This window comes from Staurois parvus, unplaced genomic scaffold, assembly GCF_062004578.1.
Source record: "Staurois parvus isolate SC_StPar_1 unplaced genomic scaffold, SC_StPar_1.0 ptg000682l, whole genome shotgun sequence".
NCBI lineage: Eukaryota > Metazoa > Chordata > Amphibia > Anura > Ranidae > Staurois > Staurois parvus.
The window spans coordinates 4,270,352-4,295,175 of record NW_028318478.1 but is presented as its reverse complement, the minus strand read 5'-3'; positions in this window follow the sequence as shown (position 1 = coordinate 4,295,175).

Here is a 24,824-nt window from a genome sequence, read left to right as displayed (position 1 = left end):
AATAAATATTCATCGCTTTGTGGTAGGTGTAGGGCATTTTCTTTCTAATTTTATTCATTTTGTTGAGCTGGTGTCATTGTATTGGCGGATTGCAGCTTCCTTTCCCTCTTTTGGCTCATTTTGGACCCTCCTGGGACAAGTGAGTGGAAGCTTGTTTGTTGTGTTTTTTTGAGTGAAGATACACCTGGTAAGAACAGTCCTGGCAGGTTAAGCCTATGAAACCAATATCCAGTAGTAATATCCACAGTGATTAATATGTATGGATGATTAATGTGTATTGATGATTTCTGCACTGTTTTTGTATCATTGTCAATTAAGTTAATTCATTGTTATATTTCTATCTTCTCCTAGTGACAATTGTATGCAATTATCTGTAAATCTCCTGAAGAAGCCAAAATTGGCGAAACATGTCGAGTGGGAACGGTTGCATTGCGAATTCTGAGCCACATGGAGTGCTTTGTTGGTTTTAAACCTTTACAATTACAAATGTGATGTAGATGTTTTTCTATATGACAATGTTGTAATAAAGTTTTGTATGATTTTAGTACAACAACATGTTTAAGATTTTTTGAGCAGCTTAAAGATCCCTTTGTCTTTGCATATTAATGGGTATTTACTACTGTATGTGGGATGTGGTGCCAACTGACCTCCAACCCACCTATAACAATTTAGAAAAGGATTATTGTAAAAGCAAATCATTATCTATTGAATAATCTTGGCAACATTAACTAGTTGCTGACCGCAGATAGCCGAATGACGGCTGCACTGTGGCAGGCCAGTTCTGAGTGGACTTCATATGACGTCTTCCCAGAACGCGCTCTCCTGCGCTACCCCGGGGACGTGCACCCGGCGATCTCTATGACACAGCTGATCACGTGATGTGGTAAAAGGCCAATCACAGTGGCCTTTTACCATGTGATCAGCCGTGTTCAATGACATGCTGATTACAGGGAAATGCAATTGCCAGTTCTTTCCTCACGCTGTCAGAGTGTGAGGAAAGTACTGCCGCGAATCGGCAGTTGTCAGAGCAGGGATCGGCACCGATCATCAGGGCAATGATGATCAGTACCCTGATGATCGGTGCCCAGCAGCGCCACCCACCAGTTCTGCCCACCTGTGCCCAGCAGTGTTGCCCACCTGTGCCCAGCAGTGTCCATCAGTGCCACCCACCTGTGCCACCCACCAGTGCCCAGCAGTGCCATCCACCTGTGCCACACACCTGTGCCCAGCAGGTCCACCCACCTGTACCCAGCAGTGCCACCCATCAGTGCAGCCCAGCAGTGCCCATCAGTGCAGCCCAGCAGTGCCACCAGTCAGTGCCACCAGTCAGTGCCCAGCGGTTGTGCCAGTCAGTGCCCAGCAGTTGCGCCAGTCAATGCCTAGCAGTGCCACCAGTCAGTGCTCAGCAGTGACACCAGTTAGTGCTGCCTATCAGTGCTAACTATCAGTACCCATCTTCAGTGCCGCCTATCAGTGCCACCTATCAGTGCCGCCTATCCGTGCCACCTCATTAGTGCTGCCTATCAGTGCTGCCTATCAGTGCCCTTCAGTGCTTCCTATCAGTGCCGCCTATCAGTGCCCATCAGTGCTGCCTCATCAACGCACATCAGTGAAGGAGAAAAATTATCTGTTTGCAAAATTTTATAATAGAAACAAAGAAACTTTTTTTTTTTTTAATTTTTTGCCCTTTTTTTGTTTATAGTGCAAAAAGTAAAGTTCCCAGTGGCGATTAAATACCACCAAAGGAAAGCTCTATTTGTGAGAAAAAAATTATAAAAATTTCATATGGTACAATCTTGCATGACCGCGCAATTGTCAAAGTGCGACAGTGCTGAAAGCTGAAAATTGGCCTGGTGAGGAAGGGGGTATAAGTGCCTGGTAGGCAACTGGTTTTAAGATAAAGTATGGGTCTCGGTTAAGCAGCAAGAGAGATGGTTTGTTACTCTAACAAGCAGACACAATATTGACCAGAATGTGCTGTCTGTGTAACTCTATGCACATACAGCAAAAAAGTCACCAGAACGACACAGAAGTGGAATTACTAATGCTTCAATTTTTCTAAAAGGTAATACAAGCACACAACTTTGCTTTTTCAGTTTTATTCTGAGCTGATATTTTTGGATGAAATGAATATTGTGACTTTTGATTTCTGTGTACTGATTTCCACAATCAGGTCACTTTCTAGAAAAGCTGCACCTCATTTAAATTGGAAACTCTAAGATAAAAGAAGCTGGGTCACCTATTTTAAAGCCAAAAACTTCTATACAATCCATTTTTCTTAAAAGAAGGTATTTCCCTTTATACATCTGCAAAAGCGCAGCAATATTTTTCTGGTCCTCATTTGGGTTGTTTTCAGTGTACTGTCTGAAAACAATTCAAAGAAAATCATCAAAAGGATTAAAAATTCAATTTTTAGCACTTTATGTTCAGAACATGACTGATATTTTAAAATGCTCCATGATGTTATCTTTAACACTTTCTGATACAGGGATGTAGATTTCCTTTAAAATTCTGTGAACTGTGGAAGGAAAACACCATTGCAGAGAAAAATCTAGTTCCCAAGATTCGTTTTCCTGATGGCAGCTGCTTTGTACCATGTTCAAGTTAAAGCCTTCTAGTTTAAGGTTGGGTCCCGAAGTAAGCAAGTTTGTAAATTCTCAGGAAAAGGGTCCTTCTCAAAAACAGTCAATCGAGAAGCCAACATGAAAAACTACCTTTGTTTAACCTTTCCAGCTGGCTGTTTCTAGTATGTCCAGAGTTTGAAGAGGTAAAAACAAGTTCATGACTGTTTTACCAACATGGCTACAAGCCTCCTAATCACTTTTACCTGACTATAACCCCCTCTGTGGTTCTAGGGCAGAGGAGACATTAGGGGGGTTATTTACAAAAGCCGGCGAGTGCAAAATCAGGCTCACTTCTGCATAGAAACCAATCATCTTCCAGATTTTATTGCCAAAGCTTACCTGAACAAGCTGATGTTACAAGCTGATTGGTTTCTATGCAGAAGTGAGCCTAAGTTTGCACGCTCCAGCTTTAGTAAATGAACCTCTCAGATAGACCCCTAATGTATCCATAATAAGTACCTGTCACCTGCTCATCATATAAGGGCATGGTGATAATAAAGTTAAAAAATAAGTTCACTTGTTGACAGAAAATAATACATGCACTTTTTATGCTCCTAGATTGTAAGCTCGAAAGAGTAGGGCCCTCGAACCCCTCGTGTTTTGTCTTGTTACTGTATTGTCTCATGTACTGTCCCCCACTATAATGTACAGCGCTGAGCAAACCTTTTGGTGCTATATAAATAATGTATTATAATAATAATATGCAGTTAAAAAAATTGTGTTTTTATTATTTTTTGTTGCAAGTGCCTGTAAAGCTTTGCAACAGCGATCAGCAGATCGCTGGTACCAAGCAAGTCTCCTGCAGATCTGCCAGTTTATCTGATTGTCTGTACAGGATGTATGGGCAAGCAGATATACTTACAGGAATGAAACTACCATGGTGCTCCACAGCGGCATGGTAATTAATTGAGAACTGCAAGCCAACAGCTGCTAAGGCTGTCAGGATTTGTAGCTCATTCATTCACAGTATCCTGTGAACGAATAACGCAGCCGTGTGGGCAGGGAGGGGGGCAGTTGGGCAGCTGCTGCAGCATTGGGAACATAAAAATGGGTGGAACATGTAAAATGTTCCCAAAGGTTGAATATGTCCTTTACATAAAAAAATAAACAAATAAAAGTGTTCTAAATGTGAAATATACAGCGGGGCCCCTAAGACACTCCCCGCCCAGCCCGACCACCAGGGAAGGCTTCTGGACCTTTTCCCGGAGCTCCGGGAATCGCGGCCTACCCGCGCACCTGAAGCCGCGGCCTTGATTTTTGCCACGGCCGAGCTGCGACCGAACCGGATCGCAGGACATCCGCCCGGACCGTCTCCGCTCTGCCCACCGGGTCCCGCCGATCTGCCTGCCTGCCCAGGACCCTCCCAATCAGCCCTGGGTCCTCGCTGATTACCCTGGACCACCAGGAACCGGCACGGCCTCGCGGTCTCCCTGGAGCCCTCCCTACTAGCTCAGGGACCACCCCAGACCTCCCGCGTCCAGCCGCTGGCACCCTGCCGCCACCTCGGGGCACCCAGCATCCAACACCCAGCGGCCCGCACCCGGCGACCCTGCCTGGGAACTGCTTTGGGCCTCCCAGAACCCTGTGGGCTGCCCTGCACCCTGCACCAGCCGGCCCCAGACCAGGGACCTTTCCAGGACGCCGCCGCACCTCCGCTACCTGCATCGAGAGGGTAAGCCTCCCCTTTCGGGCACCTACCACTGAACTGCCCAAACCCTATCCAATTCGGCGGAGCCAAGCCTACCACGCGGCCTTACCGCTCCCACCGACGCAGGGCCCCTAGCACCCCCAGTCGCTAGCCCACAACATCCACCTGCGCTGCTCACCTCACCCACGGACGCTGAGCCCGACTGCGACTAACCCACTCCACCTCCAGACGTCGGTCCTCACCACCTCCTGCCAACGGCCCCTCTACACCGCCTAATGCCGGTCCCTTCTACACCTCCTGATGCCGGGCCCTTCAGCACCATCAGCGCCTCCCGACGCTGAGTCCTCAGCGCCTGGCCCTCAACATCCGCCTGCGCCGGCTCACTTCGTTCACGGATGCCGAGCCTACTACAGCTGCCAACGCCCAGCCTACTCCACCTCCAGACGTCGATCCATACCACCTCCTGACGACGACCCTTCCACTCCTCCTGACGTCGGGCCCTTCAGCACCCTCAGCGCCTCCTGACGCCGAGCCCTCAATACCTGGCCTCAACTTCTCCGGTCTCCGAGCCGCCAGCATCACCAGATGCCGCGCCTACTGCACCCCAGACGTCACGCCCTATGATCCCTCCGCTCACCGAACCACCGCACCCACTGATGATGTGTCGCCGGAACCACGGACACCAACGTACTTCACCCACAGACTACTACCAACCAGATGCTATCCTTGCTGCCCTCCACTCTCCCTCTCCCCTCACAGAAGAACTCAATAGTCTCCTCCACAGCGCTACAGACGCTCTGCTTCACCATTCCGGACCTGCACCCCTCACCTCCCACGGCGTTTTGGACACTCTGCTTTGCCATCCCTGACCAGCACCCCTTCACCCCCCTGACCTTTCCAGCACCCCGCTCACCCCAACATGCCGCCCGCGCTCCTCCTCCTCGTCCTCCTCTCCTCCATCCCTAAAACCACCTCCCTCTACCCGCCCACCCCCACTAAGCAGCTCTATATCGCCCCCTCGCTTCTCCCCTCTCCCCATTACGGCACCCACCACCTCCTCCTGCTACTCCACTTCCCCGTTGACCCACTTGCCACCACTTCCAGACCCACACGCTCCTACACCTCCCGTTCCCATGCCACCTTCCTCACCCTCCTCCTTCTCATATCAGCTGGGGACATCTCCTCGAACCCTCGCCCCCCTAGAGCCCCACCACCTCACCCCCCCCTAGAGCCCCCCCTGCTCACGCCAGCCGACGCGACCCCCTCAACCTCATACATGTATCCCTCCTCCCCATACCTCATACATGTACCCCTCCTCCCCCCTCTCTCGGTTGCACTCCTGAATGCCCGTTCGGTTTGCAACAAGCTTACCGCCATCCATGACCTCTTCATCTCCCGCTCCCTAAACCTCCTAGCAGTCACCGAAACCTGGGTACAGGCCACCGACTCCACTTCCCCTGCGGCACTCACCCATGGAGGTCTCATCTGGACCCATTCGCCAAGACTGAGCGATCGCAGAGGTGGTGGTGTCGGCTTGCTCCTTTCACCACTGAGCACCTTCCAGGTCCTCCCTAACCCACCCTCTCTATCCTTCCCTTCCTTTGAGGCGCACTGCATCCGACTCTTCTCACCCACCCCCCTAAGGATCGCAGTGATCTACAGACCTCCTGGGTCCATACCCCACTTCCTGGACAACTTCGCCGCCTGGCTCCCCTTCTTCCTCTCCTCTGAGCTACCGACCATCATCCTCGGGGACTTCAACATCCCCATCAATGACAACAACCCGGCCACTTTCCAATTCCTCCACCTAACCTCCTCCTTCGCGCTCACACAGCACATGCAATCCTCCACCCACATCGGAGGGAACACCCTGGATCTCGTCTTCTCCCACCTCTGTACCCTCAACCAGTTCTCTAACACCCCCTTCCCTCTCTCTGACCACCACCTCATCACGTTCTCCATCTCCCCTTCCCCCAACTCCCCCCCCCCAAAAACGCCAAACCATCACCAGTCGCAATCTCCGCAACCTGAACCCGGCCCCCCTCCACTCAGCCACCGACCACCTACAGTTGCAAGAAAAAGTATGTGAACCCCTTGGGATTTTGTGGAGTTTTGCATGAATTGGGCATAAAATGTGCTCTGAACGTCATCTAAGTCACAACAATAGAAGAACACAGTCTGCTGAACATAATACTACACAAACATTAGATGTTGCCATGGTTTAATTGCACATAACATGTAAACATTCACAGTGCAGGGAGGAAAAAGTATGTGAACCTTTGATTTAATAACTGATTGACCCTCCTTTGGCAGGAATAACCTCAACCAAACGTTTCCTGTAGTTGCAGATCAGACCTGCACAACGATCTGGAGTAATTTTGGACCACTCCTCTTCACAAAATTGTTTCAGTGTAGAAATATTCTTGGGATGTCTGGTGTGAATCGCTCTCTTAAGGTCATGCCACAGCATTTCAATCGGGTTGAGGTCAGGACTCTGACTGGGCCACTCCAGAAGGCGTATTCTGTGCTGTGGCAGCCATTGTTTTGAAGAATTACTTGTATGCTTTGGGTCATTGTCCTGTTGCATCACCCATCCTCTGCGGAGCTTCAGTTGGCGGACAGATGGTCGTACGTTTTCCTGCAAAATGTCTTGATAAACTCTGGAATTCATTTTCCCATCAATGACAACAATCCGTCCAGGCCCTGAGGCAGCAAAGCAGCCCCAAACCATGATGCTCCCTCCGCCATGTTTTACAGTGTGGATGAGGTTTTGATGTTGGTGTGCTGTGCCTTTTTTTCTCCTCACATAGTGTTGTGTGTTCTTCCCAAACAACTCAATCTTGGTTTCATCTGTCCACAGTATATTTTGCCAGTAGTGCTGTGGAACATCCAGGTGCTCTTTTGCAAACTTCAAACGTGCTACAATATTCTTTTTGGACAGCAATGGCTTCCTCCGTGGTGTCCTCCCATGTACTCCATTCTTGTTTAATGTTTTCCTTATTGTAGATGTGTCAACAAAAATGTTAGCATGTGCCAGAGATTTCTGTAGGTCTTTAGCTGACACTCTGGTATTCTTCTTTACCTCATGCAGCATTCTGCGCTGTGCTCTTGCAGTCATTTTTATAGGACGACCATGCCTAGGGAGAGTAGCAACAGTGCTAAACTTTCTCCATTTGTAGACAGTCTGTCTTACCGTGGACACACGAACATCAAGGCTTTTGGAGATACTTTTGTAACCCTTTCCAGCTTCATGCAAGTCAACAATTCTTGATCATAGGTCTTCTGAGAGCTCTTTTCTGCGAGGCATGGTTCACATCAGAGAGTGCTTCTTGAAACCAGTAAACCCAAAACAGGTGTGTGTTTTTTAAGGGCAGGACAGCTGTCAGCAACACATCCAATATCATCACACTGATTGGAGTCAAGGTTGGCTCACTCCTGGCTCCAATTAGCTCTGGGAGAAGTCATTAAGCTAGGGCCTCACATACTTTTTCCTCCCTGCACTGTGAAAGTTTACATGTTATGTGCAATTAAACCATGGGAACATCTAATGTTTGTGTAGTATTATGTTCAGCAGACTGTGTTCTTCTATTGTTGTGACTTAGATGACGTTCAGAGCACATTTTATGCCCAATTCATGCAAAACTCCACGTAATCCCAAGGGGTTCACATACTTTTTCTTGCAACTGTACATGACAGCATCCTCCCACTGTCATGTCCTGACATAGCCACCACCTTGTACAACGACTCACTGTCAGCTGCCCTAGACTCTCTGGCGCCCCTAACCACATGCATCATCAAACCCAGGCCGCTTCAACCATGGCAGAATGACAGCACTAAACGCCTCAAACGTCTCAGTCGCACACTGGAGAGACTGTGGCGCAAAACCAGGTCCCCTCACGCATTCTCCCTCTACAAATCTGCCTTCCTCACTTACACCTCCTCCCTCCACGCCGCCAAGCAGGCCTACTTTGTTAACCTAATCAACACCCTCTCCTCCTGCCCTCGCCAACTCTTCTCCACCTTCAACTCCCTGCTCTCTCCCCCCCCTCCTCCACTCAGTACCTCACTCACCACCCACGAGATTGCCACCCATTTCCGTAACAAGATTGACGCTATCCGCAAGGACATTGTCGACTCACAATCTACCTCCCCACCTAGCCTCCCCACCCCCGTCACCCCTTCTTCTCCCCCCTCCTCTGCCCTCAAAACCGCACTGCCCTCCACCTCTCCCGAGGCCCCGCCAACCGTAACCCCCCCTGCACTGCACTCCCTCAGCCCTGTCACTACTGAGGAAGTCTTCAAGGTCCTCTCAGAAGCCCGCCTCACTACCTGCCCCCTGGACCTTACCCCCTCTCAACTCCTCCGGTCACCCCCCTCTTCCCTCATCCGCTCCCTCACCCACATCTTCAATCTCTCCCTCTCTACTGGCGCATTCTCCTCCCCCCTAAAGCACGCACATATCCCCCCCATCCTCAAAAAGCCCTCCCTGGATCCCGCGGACCCCAACAACCTCAGACCCATCTCCCTGCTGCCACTCACCTCCAAGCTCCTTGAGCGCATAGTCTATGATCGCCTAAGCGCCCACCTTATTGACAATAACCTCCTTGACCCATTACAGTCCGGCTTCCATCCCCTACACTCCACCGAAACTGCCCTCCTCAAAATCACTAACGACCTACTAAACGCCAAAGCCAAGGGCGACTACTCTGTCCTCCTTCTCCTGGACCTCTCTGTGGCCTTTGACACAGTCGACCACCCCCTCCTCCTTAATAAACTACTCTCCCTTGGCATCAGAGACACCGCTCTCTCCTGGTTCTCATCCTACTTATCCCGACGCTCCTTCAGCGTCACCTACAATGGCGCCACCTCCCCCTCCCTCCCTCTCTCTGTTGGGGTCCCTCAAGGCTCTGTCCTTGGACCCCTTCTCTTCTCCATCTACACCTCCTCCCTGGGCACACTCATACACTCCCATGGCTTCAATTATCACCTCTATGCTGACGACACCCAAATTTACCTCTCCACCCCTCTCCTCACCCCCACTATCTCCGCCCGCATCACTCACCTCCGAAACGACATCTCAGACTGGATGTCGCTCCATTTCCTCAAGCTTAACCTCTCCAAAACCGAACTCCTTGTCTTTCCCCCTGCCCACACCCCCCCCCCCCAGCCTATCCATCACCACCACCAACACCACTATCACTCCCGCCCCGCAAGCCAAAGTCCTTGGCGTCATTCTTGACTCGAACCTCTCCTTCCTGCCTCATGTCAAATCACTTACAAACACCTGCAGGCTCCATCTCCGCAATATTGCCAAGATACATGCCTACCTCACCCCAGACACCACCAAACTTCTTGTACACTCCCTCATCATCTCACGCCTTGACTACTGCAACTCTCTTCTCACTGGCCTACCCAAGTGCAGGCTCTCCCCGCTTCAGACCATCCTGAACTCAGCGGCCAGACTCATCCACCTCACCACCCGCTCCACCTCTGCCACCCCCCTCTGCCTCTCCCTCCACTGGCTCCCGATTGTCCAATGCATCAAATTTAAACTTCTAATCCTGACCTACAAAGCCGTTCATAACACTGCCCCTGACTACCTCACCAACCTGATCCCCAAGTACCACCCTACCCGTACCCTTCGCTCCTCACAGGACCTCCTTCTATCCTGCTCCCTGGTCTCCTCCTCCCATGCACAACTGCAGGACTTCTCCAGGTCCTCCCCTATCCTCTGGAACTCACTGCCCCAATCCATCCGACTGTCGCCTTCCCTCCCCACATTCAGGCGCTCCCTCAAAACCCATCTTTTCAGGGAAGCCTACCCCACCCTCACCTAACGGCCTTTCTCCCTCATTCCTCCCACCACTTCTTCCCCCTCAGCCACTTCATTCCCCTCAGCCACTTCCTACTGTTCCACTACCCCCTCCCTCCTAGATTGTAAGCTTGAAAGAGTAGGGCCCTCTTACCCCTCGTACGCTGTCTGTCTTTGTTGTACTGTGCCATGTATTGTCCCCCCTATTGTACAGCACTGAGCAAACCCTTTGGCGCTATATGAACTCGATGTAATAATAATAATAATAATAATAATAATAATAAAAAAAAAACTTAAAAATCACCCCATCGTCCCACACATACACACTACAAACATAACACATACTGAATATTCCTGCACAAGCAAAAGTGAGAGCAATGATTCTAGGTCCCTAATTCATGGTAAACTGATTAACTGTAAAGCATTTAAAATGTAATTTATTAATAATTTTGGTACCATCTTATTTCTTCCAAGCAGTTTTGAGGCTTAACATACCTAGTATATATCTACTTAATACTGCCTCTACTGCACTAAATATTATTCTAGTATATTTTTTTGTAAAAAATATAGTTTTGATAAGGAGTTGCACAAATATCAAGCAGCATAAAATAATTATAGCTGCTGCTCACTTCCTCTGCTAGCTTCTGTTTTTAACAAGCGGCAATGCACCTCTCAGGTAGCTCAAGTGCAGAAGCCCCCCTACCCCTTCAATATAACACAGAGGAGACCCAGTGGAGGAGTTCAACCACCCCAGCCTCACTGCAACAGCTCCTCCTGCAGCCCCACCTCCAGCTGGCACTGAGGACTTCCACTAGTAGGCACTCTAGCTGCACTTCCACAGCAATCCCTCTCTCTGCTATGCTCTGCTTTGGAAGCGGAATTTGGGGTGGCATGATAGCTCTGTACTGGGGGTAAGAGGTTGGGAGGAGATCTCTGTACTGGGGGTAAGAGGTTGGGAGGAGAGGGTCTGTACTGGGGGGAAGAGGTTTGGATGGGTGATCTCTGTATTGGGGGGGGGGGGGGGGGAATTGGGAGAGGAGCTCTGTACTGGCAGGTGTTTTGGGAGAAAGTAATTTTTGGTTGTACACTGGCCTGTCTTACCCATTCATGAGCCCTGGGTCCTATGTGATATACAGTTTGAAGCCTTGCACTCTTTAGCAATACACAGTATATGGTGATGTACATGTCTCTTACCAAAGAACTATCTGTAAACTCTTTTTACAAAAATATATATATATTTTTATTACTGATAATTAGTTAACGTTAGCAAAAATATGCAAAAATAACATTTGTTCACAAACATCCTCATAACATTTGTGACTAACTTACTTCGTTTCCTTATAACCTCCACCCCTTAGCACACTAGCTTTATTCTGTACTGAATTTCACACTAGTATGCAGAACTGTTATCATAATAATGGTGTGCAAAAAAAGCTAAAAAAGCATTGTACAATAAGAAAGTGTATCTTTTAGTGTTTTTTTTCGTATATGCAGAGGTCAGAAGCTGAAGAATAATATTCAGTTATTTGAAAAAACCTCTTTAGGAGGAACTGAACTTTAACAGCTGTGTCCAAAAAAAGGCAAGCAGAGGGCAAAGCAATAGTCACCAGTATTGCCCGTTTTCTCCTTGCAACTGATGTTTTCTCCATTGTTGACTGGTAGAGGCCAGGTTTTGCCTCCTCATAAGCAAGAAGAACATCATATAGCACAGTAGTTAAATAATTGGATACCACTCCAAATCTAGTGAGACTAGCAGTCAGAGATACAGTGTTCACACAACAGATACTATATACATCTTTAAAGGAGAAGTATGGGAAAAAAACAAACATCCATACTCACCTCTATGCTATGATATACAGTTGTGGCCAAAATTATTCAACCCCCAATGCTGTAAAGGGGTTTAGGGACTATAGTGTACATTTGGAATTGTATTCAGAATCAAATCCTACAAGGACGTTGTAACTACCCAAATGCAACTAAAATGACATCAATTGTTTATGTAATACAGTAGTAAATGGTTCTTATGTGGTTTCTTCATTGCCACAATTATTCAACCCCTTAAAGACTACCACTCTGAAGAACAGAGGTTCATACAGGTGCTTTCCATCAGGTATTGAAAACACCTGTGGATGTCACCGAGCAGCAATCAAGCATAATAAGCACCAATTAGGCAGCTTTAAAATGACTGTGATACTCAGCTCCTTCTAGACATTTACTGGTGTGGTTACAAACATGGTGAAGGCAAGAGAATGGTCCAGGAAGACAAGAGAAGAGGTGATTTCTCTTCACAGGAAGGGCAATGGCTATAAGAAGATTGCAAAGATGTTAAACATACCAAGAGACACCTTAGGAAGCATCATTCGCAAATTCAAGGCAAAGGGCACTGTTGAAACGCTACCTGGTCGTGGCAGAAAGAAGATGCTGACTTCGACTGCTGTGCGCTACCTGAAGCGTAGAGTGGAGAGAAGTCCCCGTGTGACTGCTGAGGAACTGAGAAAAGATTTGTCAGATGTGGGTACAGAAGTTTCAGCCCAGACAATAAGACGCACACTGCGTAATGAAGGCCTCCGTGCCAGAACTCCCAGGCGTACCCCCTTGCTGTCTCCAAAGAATAAGAAGAGTCGACTGCAGTATGCCAAAAGCCATGTGGACAAACCACAAAAGTTGTGGGATAGTGTTCTGTGGACTGATGAAACAAAATTAGAACTGTTTGGGCCCATGGATCAACGCTATGTTTGGAGGAGGAAGAACAAGGCCTATGATGAAAAGAACACCTTGCCTACTGTGAAGCATGGTGGAGGGTCAATCATGCTTTGGGGCTGTTTTGCTTCTGCAGGTACAGGGAAGCTTCAGCGTGTGCAAGGTACCATGAATTCTCTTCAGTACCAGGAGATATTGGATGGAAACGTGATGCAGTCCGTCACACACCTGAGGCTTGGGAGACGTTGGACCTTTCAACAGGACAATGATCCCAAGCATACCTCCAAGTCCACTAGAGCATGGTTGCAGAGGAAAGGCTGGAACATTTTGGAGTGGCCATCGCAGTCACCAGACTTAAATCCGATTGAGAACCTCTGGTGGGACTTAAAGAAAGCAGTTGCAGTGCGCAAGCCTAAGAATGTGACTGAACTGGAGGCCTTTGCCCATGAAGAATGGGCGAAGATACCCGTAGATCGCTGCAAGACACTTGTGTCAAGCTATGCTTCACGTTTAAAAGCTGTTATAACTGTAAAAGGATGCTGTACTAAGTACTAAGATTGAATGTCACTTGGGGGTTGAATAAAACTGATAATGCTGTGAGCACAGAAAAGACATTTGTGGTTATTTCATTATAACTGTTATGTTATATTTGTCTGACCTACAAGTGCCTCTTTAATGTAAATGTAAGCAAGATGACTGAATGATCAAAAGCAATGTCAAACTGGCCAAAACACTCAATTTCAGTGGGGGTTGAATAATTTTGGCCACAACTGTAGGTGTGATGCTTCATCTGTCCCACATTGGCTCTAAGACTGAAAGCTGAGCAATCACATGACCATTGATTTGTCAGCTCTGGATTTTCTCGGAGAGGACTGTCAGTCACCACACTACGCTCTGTCCCTCCAGAGCTCACTGGAGTGCTGAGCTGGAGAGGTGGCAGGTGTCTTCAGCTCTTAGCAGTGCTCTGAGAGCTAATGCCATCTGTCAATCAGGAAGATGGGAGGATCCCGAAAATCAGAATCCTTCCAGAGCCTGGAGAGGCTCTTTGACAGCAGGCAATAGTCTGCTATGAGCTGACTCTATGTCACAGGAGTAAAAAACCCCTGTGAACCACAAGAGAGGTGTGGCCAAAAAGCTTTGGCCATACTTCTCTTTTAAGGCTCTAGGCAAAGGGGTGCCTAGTCACCCTCCCATGCCAGGACGTGCACTGCTATTTTCCAGCAGGAATTTTAGACAAAAGGTTTTTCAGGGTACTGATTAGCCACAAATAACATTTCTGGACGTTCTCTATAACGCAGAAAATAATCTCTTGTTGAGACTTTAATTTGCGAACAGTTCTAGTGTGGCATTGTTTTGTGGCCTTGAAGTGTTTACCAGTTCAGCTTAAAACAATACAGGTATATTTCGTACTTCTGTATTTTTTTATCTGATTTCTTGAGAAATCTAACAGTAATTTTCTGTGGGTCATATATCCTCAGTGGAAACAGTCTTCTTTGAAATGTTGCCAGTTTGCTTTTCTAAATAATCTCAAAGGATTTTGAAACTCATAAATTCAGATGGAAAAAAATATTAATATTACATAAAACTGCAAAGACTGCATCCAACTTCGCTATAGCAGAAATGTCAGGATTTTAAAATTATTGAACTAGAGGAATCCATTCCATTACCCAAGCGATGACCTATTGTATTTACTTAGCCAGTTATGTGAAACATTAATACAAGTGATAGAAAATGCATTGTTGCTGCCATGATTAAATGAAAGAAAATGACACTGACATTATCCTGCAACATAGAGGTTCTGCAAGGATAAGCCTGCATTAAGAATAATGTAATATTTGGGGCCAGGCCATATGCTTCATTAGCACTTTCAGCAATTGAATATGAGATAAGAGGGATAGACACGTTCACTGAGGTTATTACTCCTATACGTTAAGGATTCTTCTGACCATTTTAATAGTTCTAATATGTGTGGGATGACTGTAAAGTAGGCTGCAAAATTCCAGTTACTAAAATGATCACCCTGACCTGCACAAGGCCTGCCATCAGCATGCCAAATAATGTGTCAGCTAAATCCTTATCAATTCATCAGCTGTTTTCTTAGCCAGTTAGCAGGCTTTGATAGGCTTTTGACCTAAAACTTTATTTCTTCTCTAAGCAAATATTATTAAAGTAATCCAAACACATCTAAAATGCTAAATAAATACATTTTTCAAATATGACATTTTAATTTTTGTTCTTCAGGAGAGTTATTTACCCCAATGGTTTTTGCTAACACAATTCAATGTCATTCCTGGCAGCAAGACCGTTCCCTTGTACCTAACCTCCGGGGGAGGGGGGTGAAGCTCCATGATGAAGGTGTTTTACCTGCAGCCTTTAAAACTACTTTAAATATCGTATGCCTAACCAAACACAAAAAACTGAAATAAATTGACACCCAGTTTGCGGTTTACAGAAATGGACAATTTTGGTTTAACTAGACATAGCAGAAAATGTAGTTCTGAAACAGTCTAAATCTATAGTTAAAGGATGATTTTGCGAAATATGTTGTACTAAAGGTTTCAAGTGTTAAGACAATCATTGTATCATAATGTAGGTGTTAAAAAAGCTTGGCAGAAAAATATGCATGATAGCTGCTTGTCAGCAGTAATATGAATTCAAGATGCATTTCCATATACTGTTTAGTTCTAGATAAAATGGCTGGTAAAAAACAATATGGGTGCTGAATGCAATATTGTTAACAATCTCTCATGAGTTGAGGTTAGGCTTTGCAGGTTAATATTTTCAACAGATTTTCCACTGTAGTACTTCCCCCTGCACTTGTCTGGGTCGCGGACCAGTAGTCTTTATGAAGCAGTAGTAGAAATAACACGTATGTGCACTATACTGTTGGAGGGAAAAATTAATTAACATAAAATTTTGCATGCAAAATGGCAAAAGTGCAAGTGAAACTTTAGCTATGTTACAAAAGGCCTATGGTGAACACTCCATGAAGAAATCAACTGTTTTTGAATGGCATAAGCAGTTTTAGGAAGGGAAATGTCCACTATGAGGCAAGAAATAGGCAGCCAAAAAGGCAAAGGAGAGATGCAAATGTGGAAGGAGTGTGAACCCCAGAATGAAGATTGAGTGTGCGAATGGTAGCAAAAAAATTGAACATGAAAAGGGAAGATGGAGGATTGAGAAAGATTTCCGCAAAGATGTTGCCTCAAATCTTGACAGAAGATCATAAAGAACGTTGTCTTTTAATTTTATCTGATCTTTTGAAGAATTAAGGAGTGTTTGATAAGGTTATTACCAGTCCATTCCAAGAATTAGATTGTCACATCTTATACAATTCACATAACTAAGAATACTCTCTACAGTCCTGGGAGCCATCCTTTAGAGTGGATGCCAAAATCAATACTCTACACCGATGTACTAAGTATTTTAGATGAGTATTAAACAAGATGAAACAATTATAACGTTTTTTTTTCAGATTGAAGGTGAGATACGATAGTTTTAAAACCTTAAAAAAGAGTCAGAGAGAAGTGAAAGAGCCTCATAAGGTACACCTTTCTCTGAAACGACCTTTCCTTTTCCACTGGCACCCAACCTAAAATGAAGTCCTTTAAGGGCCTAATGTGCAAGGAATTTGCCTTTCAGTTTTTTTTTGAGCCATTGATCTCAGTACCTTTTAAAAGAAGGTATCTGGTGTAAGTGCAAATTTTTCTGACCTTAACATTCAACCTTCTGATTTTAAAACACATTAGTTTATGGAAGAGAAGTAAAACTAGTATTAAAATCAATACAACACGGTGGAGCAGAGTAATAAGAAAAACAGTGGCTTTAAACAATACCCAAATAAACTCTCCTGCCAAGAAATCTTGGTGTCCTACTCAAGTGCATGTGACATTTCAGCATGTTTGTTAAGATCACAAGTAAGGTGTATAATTACTTCCTCAGTATCACTTGCTTTAACTAACTTGTCCTTTACTTAAGCCACAAATCCCAGTGTAATTTTTTTACAAAAACTTTCCACATTCACACACAGATTCCTATATACAGTGCATACCCCATATTACTGTTATTAGGACTGTAGTTTTGGTATCTGTAAATACTAATGTCCTACAGTACTTCCAGTTTTATTTATTCATAATAACATTTTCTTTCTTTTGAGGTGGCTTATTTTGTTTTAGCCTTGTTTCCAAATTTACTTGAAAATCTCATTGAATGTTTTCTTTTACAGTAAAGTTTTTGACATTATCAGCCCTATTTCATATCTTAATCCAGTCTCTACATACTGACGTGTAATTTTTCATATGGTGTATATTCCAGATGTTTTATCAAACCTAAGGCTTACAAACTCATTTCCTTAACTTACTATTTAGCCAGCCAGTTGACCACTACCTTCCCTTGGTTTGACCACTACCATTTCCTCTTAGGGTTTCCTCCCGCTAACCATTGGGCAGGCACTACAATTCACTTTTAGTGGTTACTCCCTCCTCCTGGTGAACCCAAGACCCCAGTTACTAGAGGTAGCCAATCCCTGCCAACCACCAAAGGTAGCTAGTCTCTGGTCACTGGGTCAGGGGATTGGGTATTTCAAAAGTTGCTTGCATAAGGGTCTGGTATGGATTTGGGGGGACCCAACTCTTTTACCCCCTAAAATGTGAGACCCCACAATATTGTTTTTGGGTATTTTTTGTGGGGATCCCTCTTGAAAAGGCCTGGCATGAAATTTGGTGGGGATCCTATAGCCAACAGCTGAATGTGCCAGGCATTGATGAGTCACTGATAGGATGCCAGTGGGTAATGGTTCTCTAACCATGAATGCTGAGACATTTACAAAGCAAATTTTTTATGCATAGCCCCCCTTTTCAATAAATACAGAGAGGTGTGAGGCTGCAAAGCAGGCAAATTAAATATTTTCCTGTTCTTAGACTCCATCCTCATTAATTTAATCCAGTAATCAGAAGCAGGACTGGGTGCTCCAGCTCAGAACTCCATCCATGGTGGACTACAGAGACAACAAATATTTTAATGTACAAATTATGAAGTTTCACTGTATTCTTACTGGTGGCATACTTAAATCATGTCTATTCTGATTGATGTGAGTCATTAGACCATGCTTGGATGATATATACAAGTTTGTGTGCATTCTATTCTATTCACAGAGTTCTTTTATATTGGTTATGTTACATTATTTATTTGTATATTTTGTATATCTGATGGCTATTGAGTTAAGCTAGTAGAAGTAATATAGGACTGGGATAGCGCTGCACCAATTTGCTTCATAATGTGTACATTATCCATTTGGTATATGGTTGAGTGATAGCAGCCCCCCCTCCTACCTGTTATTAGTCATTTGTGAGTAGCGCAGGAGGCCCTTATTGAAATATTTTGCATGTGCATGTTCATTCTAAATTAACAAGAGAGCCATATATAAAGTGTATCTAAAGGCAAACATTCAATATTTTAAAAGTGTCACTAGAGTAAAAGGTCAAGGTAAATCATCTAATTTTGACATCTAGGACAGAAAACAGATATAAATATTCCCATCAGGACAAAGAAAGCAATAGATAACCAACTCTATCCAAAACCCCCACAATGTTTGGCTATACATACACATTAACTGTGTCCAGCCAAAACTATTTACTCCCCATTCTGATCCCATTACATTTTCTTCACATAAGTGACCCTACACAAAGCATAACACCTGGCAAAAGGCTAGAATTCTGCCTAGAGGCCACATAAAATCCTTACTACAACAAGCAAGAGCTCACAGAAAAATGAAACAGAAGCCAGTCTGAAGTCAGTGGCTTTGCCTTCTGACTTCATGACATTGTTTTTATTTTCAAGCTGCAATAGCAAGTTGCTTGGAATTAGTCTTTAAACTTAAGCAAGTTGGTAAATGTAAAATCAGTCCTGAAACTTACATGAACAAGAATATGCCACATTTATGGACAGTAAGGTATTTAAAATGCAGCACACATTTTCTACATCCATTTAGCACTTCATTACTGTCATTTTCATCAATGATTTCAGAGACAAACAATTGTGTGAGGTCTAATAGTCAATCTTTGTTTACAACCAGGATATATGTGTGGCTTACAGACTAGCTTAATAGCTGATGGATAGTACTGCAAGTAAAATCAGAAGTGCCTGCAGATGTACTAAAAGTACTGAAAATGTAGGGTAGAACAAGGGCAAACCTTTATATTGTGTCAATAAGTCTTGCGGCAAAAGACATTTATTGGCGTTGTTGTGTCTCAGCGCAGTAAACCTAAGAGATAGACCAGCAGTGATATCACATGATTTGTTCTTACTCTCTGTCTTATGTTCACAATAAGGATTGTCATTTGCAGGAGTTATATGTGGCTGTCTAACTGGCTGCATACAAATGACAAGATTCTTACAAGGTTTAGTGTGCCGTACTCCTGCACAGTTTATTGCCCAGCAATTTCTTGCAGGCGGGCATGACTGTAATTTAAATGCTAAGATTTTTAACTTCTCTGCTGCAGTCCTCATAAATGTAGCTTTATCAAAACTTTAAAGCTCGTGCTTAATAAGCAGTTTAGGATTATAAGAGATCACAGAACACAGCTGGGTGCGCAATATCAAACTCATCTATTTACTCCATTAATACCTACACAGTAATAAAAAGCCCACAACAATTTAAATCTACATCAATGTTTTCATTTAAACAAATGATGGGAAATAAGACAGCTGGAAGATAGCCTTGGAGCTGGCTGGGAAAAAATAAAGTGAGAAAAATGGTTATACTGTCCATAATAAATAGACCTGAGCTGCTTTTTATAGTTTAAGTTAATAGGAGCCCTTCTTTATCTTGGGACTTCATAGAAGTAGTTTTCAGTAGTGAATGAAGAAAGATCACACAAAAAGCACAATTTATTTTGATTCAGAGAATTATGTCTCATATTTCTGCAGCACACCCATGGACTTCCTAAATTTTGATCCTTGGACAGTCATTCCAGAGACCTCACAACTGCATTTGAATGAATGAATATGAGGGATAATGCTCTCATGTTTGGAGGCATATACTGTATTTTTTATTTACAACATTTGGTTTCCCCCAAATTCCTACCACAAAATGTTGTGAAGAAATGTTTTATTGGTAAGATAAGTGTCTATAAAAAACATAGCAAAACATATCCTATAAAATATCTAAAAAAATACATCGCTCAAAAAAATACTATTTCTCATAGAGTGTCCTTCCCCCCTCTCGTATTATATCATTTGCTCCAATGCGATTCTCCAAATATTCTTTAAAAAATTCAGCAAAGTGGGCTCTATATTAAACATATGGTGGACACGTCCTAAGAATTGTTGTCTAGATCAGAATACATTGATTATTTATTTCAGTAATCCAATTCGTTAATTCAGTAATCTTATTTCTGACTGAAGATTTATTAAGCAATTCAATCTATTACATATGCCAAAACCATAAAAGTGGATTCAAGACAACTAAGCAGCTAAGATGTCAAAAGGGCTTTTATGGAAATTCCCTGTTATCAATTTGGACCTTACTAAATGTAAACTCCCTGGGAGGAACTTACTAAATCTAGACTGAATCTGGAACAGTTGTGCATAGTAAGCAGTCAACTAATGTCAGCTTGTTCATACATTATACATTATTATTTTCTTATTCAATTTCCTTTAGATTTACCTTCAATCATGTAGTACAAAGGCCTGCCTTATTGCATAAAAACTGAAAGTATTTAGGTTTGACCTCATATTATATGGTTTTGGTAAATAAAAAAAAAATTGTACAAGAAAATTGTATAATGTATGGCCAGCCCAAGCTTTGAAAAGGAAAGCTTTTTGATTTGTCATGCACAGCTGCTCCAGATTCTGGCTGCTCTATCCTTAATAGGTTTTCCACTCTGAATCTTGAGCAGCAAAAAAAACTATCTAGCAAATTAAATATTTGTGAAAGCTTTCTTTTACAAAGATCATTGTGAAGCTAATAGTAATAAATCACAATCAACCAAACTTGTTTTGTAATGTTGAAAATTTTTCCTTACTCATCCAAGAGGCTGCAAATGGGTGTTGGGAGCCAGAGCTGCTGTTAGAAATCAAATAGCCCCATACAGCCCCCTCCCAAAAAAAAAAAATATTAAAACAATACTTTATTTATTATTTTGTGTTTATTTATTACAGGTACTTGTATAGCAATGCCAATTTATGAAGCACTTTACATACGTATATATTGTATATTCACATCAGTCTCTGCCCTCAAAGAGTTTACAATCTAAGGTCCCTATCTCACATTCATACATTTACATAGCAGGACCAATTTAGACAGGATCCAATTAACCTACCAGCGTGCCTTTGGAGTATGGGAGGAAACCAGAGTAACAAGAGGAAATACACGCACAGGGGAAAAAAATAATAAACTAAAATCATTATTAACGGACACAAACACAAAATAACTTTCAAGAGTTAATAAATAAAGCACTGTGTGTGATTAAGGTTGTGGGGCTCATCCACATAGGTGCTGTGGCCTGTACTGTGTGAATCAGTGTTTTTTTATGTGTGTGCCTGCAGTTGTGTATATGCAGCTTATGTTACGCTATGAGGATGTACAAACATAGCTGCAGGTCTAAATTTGACAGGCATGCAGATGCAGGTGTACACGGACAGTGTGCCTACTCACCTGCTCCTGCACATCTATCAAATTAGGACCTGCACCCATTTTAAGAACCTCATAAAGCCACTTCATCCTCATAGATGCAGCTTCAGTAACACAAAAAAAACCACTTATTCACACTGTATGGACCAGAAAACCTGTGTGAGCCCTTTATTTTCTAATTATTTTTTACAATTTTTATTATTATTTTTTAATGTATTGTTGGGGAGGGAGGCTTCGGTGAAATATCAGGGGTCTAAAGAGACCACTGATGTCTTACTTTTGAGACAGAGAAAGGGAATGAGGATATAGATTCCTCAGTCCCTTTCTCTGCAGCCTCAGCTGCACTGGACAGTGAATGAATAGAAAGCTCTGTACAGAGGCTCTTGTTCATTCACAAACGTAAGCATAGTAAACACAGTTTACAATGCTTCAGTTATGAATGAACATAGTGAGCGATTGGTACCGATCAATCATTGTGTTGATTCCCGAAAGGGAGAGGCTAGTAAATTACATATTTACCTGTCCCTTCCTCTGCTCTCCATCCTGAAAGCAGCAGCTGGTGGGAGAGGATAAAAAGGAAGCCAGCAGTGCTGCATGGGTGAGGGGGCTAGGGAACACAGGGGGGGGGGGGGCCTGGGCAGCAGGGAGAATAGAATCCTGGAAAGGGTGGGCGATCTGTGAGGGGGGGGCAATTACAGGAACAGATCCCGTGCGTCTCTCCCTGTAGCAGTTAAAACCCAGATAGAGGGAGGGGAAGAGAAGATTTCAGCTGCTGTAAGGAGAGACAAACAAAGGACCAGTTCCAGGTATTGCCCCCCCCCCACCTCACTGATCACCCCCTCTCCTGCCCACATCCATTTCCTCTGCTTCTCAGGCCCTGCTTCTGGACTGGGCCCAGTACAGAAGGACCAGTGCTACCCCCTTATCAACGGCCCTGTTGGGAACATATATCTAGCCACATGGGTAACTCAGTTACCTTAATCCAATCACTATATTCAAACTGGAACAACCTTCCTTAAACAGGGGTAGGGACCTTCAACACAACTTGTAACCTATATATAATGCTGTTTTAAAATCTTTACCTTGGCAATTTAAAAATACTTTGCACCTTCACCTGTGTAACACAAACAAATACCACATGTTACAGACTCCATGGCACCAAGGTAACTGGATAATGTACATTAGAACAGGATTATTACACTTGTTTTTACACCTTCTATGTTGTTCTTAGACAATCAACATCTGCCTTGACAAAGGTTAAGACACAATTGTTTTATTGTGTAACAACGTTTATTTTTATTACTGAACACATACTGATGTTTTCTACTTTGATTGCCATACTTTCTTGTAGCTTGTGGCCAAACACAGTAAGCACAACGTACGAAGACATAAAATGCTTGACCTTAAATTATAACTCTTCTTAACAGTAACCTTTTTCTCTTCAAGTGCTACAGGCATCCTTTTGATTTACTGTACTGTCGGATATTGTATATTTATGTGTTGAATGTAACTGGAGATTCAATTTATGACACCCTGGCAGTAGAGCAGGCTTAGAAAGAGTGTGAAGTAAGAATAATGGAAAATCCACAAAGTCATTACAGATCCTGAATTCTGGAAAGTAATGTCAGTGATAAAAGATAAAACAGGGAACAAAAACAAATAAATTGAAATGAGTAATTTGATCAATTCTCACTGTAAGCAAAAGAGCAGGGTTAGTTTTCAATGTATTTTTGTCTAGAAATTGTCTAGAAACTGTTTTCCTTCCATTGACTTTCTTTACATTTTCAGCAAAAGTATGCATTGTTTTGGTTTGTTTTTTTCGTATGCAAGGGGTCTGTACAAGTATATGCACATATGCATAAAAGATATGATGCTTTTATTATCAGCACTCTGAACAGCTCTCCTAAATATAATGTATATGAAACAGCTCTCCTGATCTCCAGGTCAAATGAAACTGCTCTGTCTGTTTTATATACTGTGTACTATGTAAATAGTCAAAGCATTTAGGTCACGGCTATGAACAAAATATACATTCTTTTTGAAACAATTTCTAAGGTGTGGTTTGGGTGCATGAACCCATACAGTGGTTTGATATTATATAATATTCATTTTTCATTCTGCTTAGTGTAGCAAGTCTATATAGATGCAGAAATAGTACCCTGAAATATTTCTCAATTACCAAGTTATATTTTCAATGCTCTGTAAAAATGCAATTATTTTAAAAGAAAAATCTCCATGTCCAGGAAACCTGAAATCTACCTTAAACTATGAATCTGAAAATAACTGCAGAATGATATCACACAGTTCAGTGAAAAAGAACAATTCATTACAGTTGCCCGTTGTGCAGATGTCTATGGGAATAAGTTTAAGTACCTTGGAAGCAGCTGGATCCTAGGAGGGGAAAATAAAGTGTCCCTGCATTCAGTTAATAAAGACCGCTTACCTGCTGAACCAATAATTTCTTATGCCATGAATAGCACAGCTTTCCCTACATGCATGTGCTGGCTGAATATACTTCAAATTATTGATGACTTATCTGTTTTAATCCTACATTCCTCTAAGCTATATCATTTGCTTATGAAAACACTTTCTTATTTTATTTATTTTTTTTATTTTCTATTTGCAGACAGCCAATCTCTAGGGCAGCCACATGCTTATGGACAAAATCTCTGTATGTACACTTTTGATGTTAAAAATTAACTTACAACCCCCAGCTGAAATAATAACTCCACCCCCCCCCCCCCCCCAAATCACCCCTCCCAGCACAAATCCTCTCCTTGTAGCACAAAGTTTTGTCACCCCCCAGATCATTGTGTTCCCCAGTACAAACAACTCCTCCCTTCCTGTACTTACAGACTCCAGACACAGCATGGTAGGTAGCCAGGGCATGTTCTTCTTCCCAGGCTCACTGTCATACTGTGGCTTGTAGTACATCTGAACCAAGAAGGAACCTAGGTGCAGCTTCCCTCTGCTCTGATGTTTACTGATCTGATAGGCAGCCAGCAGGGATAGATGCTGCTTCAGTAACCAGCAAATCAAGCCTCAGGGACCCAGGGAACCCACATGAGATGTGGGGCACATGCTTTGGGTGCAGACCCATCTTTCCTGTCATGGTCTCCTGTCAGTTGTGTGGTTTTAAAAAGCTAGGGGCTCTGCCATTATTTTCATCACAGCAAGTCTTTGCTTGTGCTCTGCAGCTGTCATTTTGTCCATCCAGATCCATGAGAGCTGTCCTTGCATGGCTACCAGTCATTAAAGCGGTATACAGGAGTTTCAGATGTAAGTGTACCTTGTAATAAAGTGTTATCTTTTATCACAAACTATTCTGGCCTCCTGCTTTATTCCTTTTTCATGAAGGATTTCCCATATCCTTGAAGAAGAGCTTTACTTTAATTTTTAAAATGATTA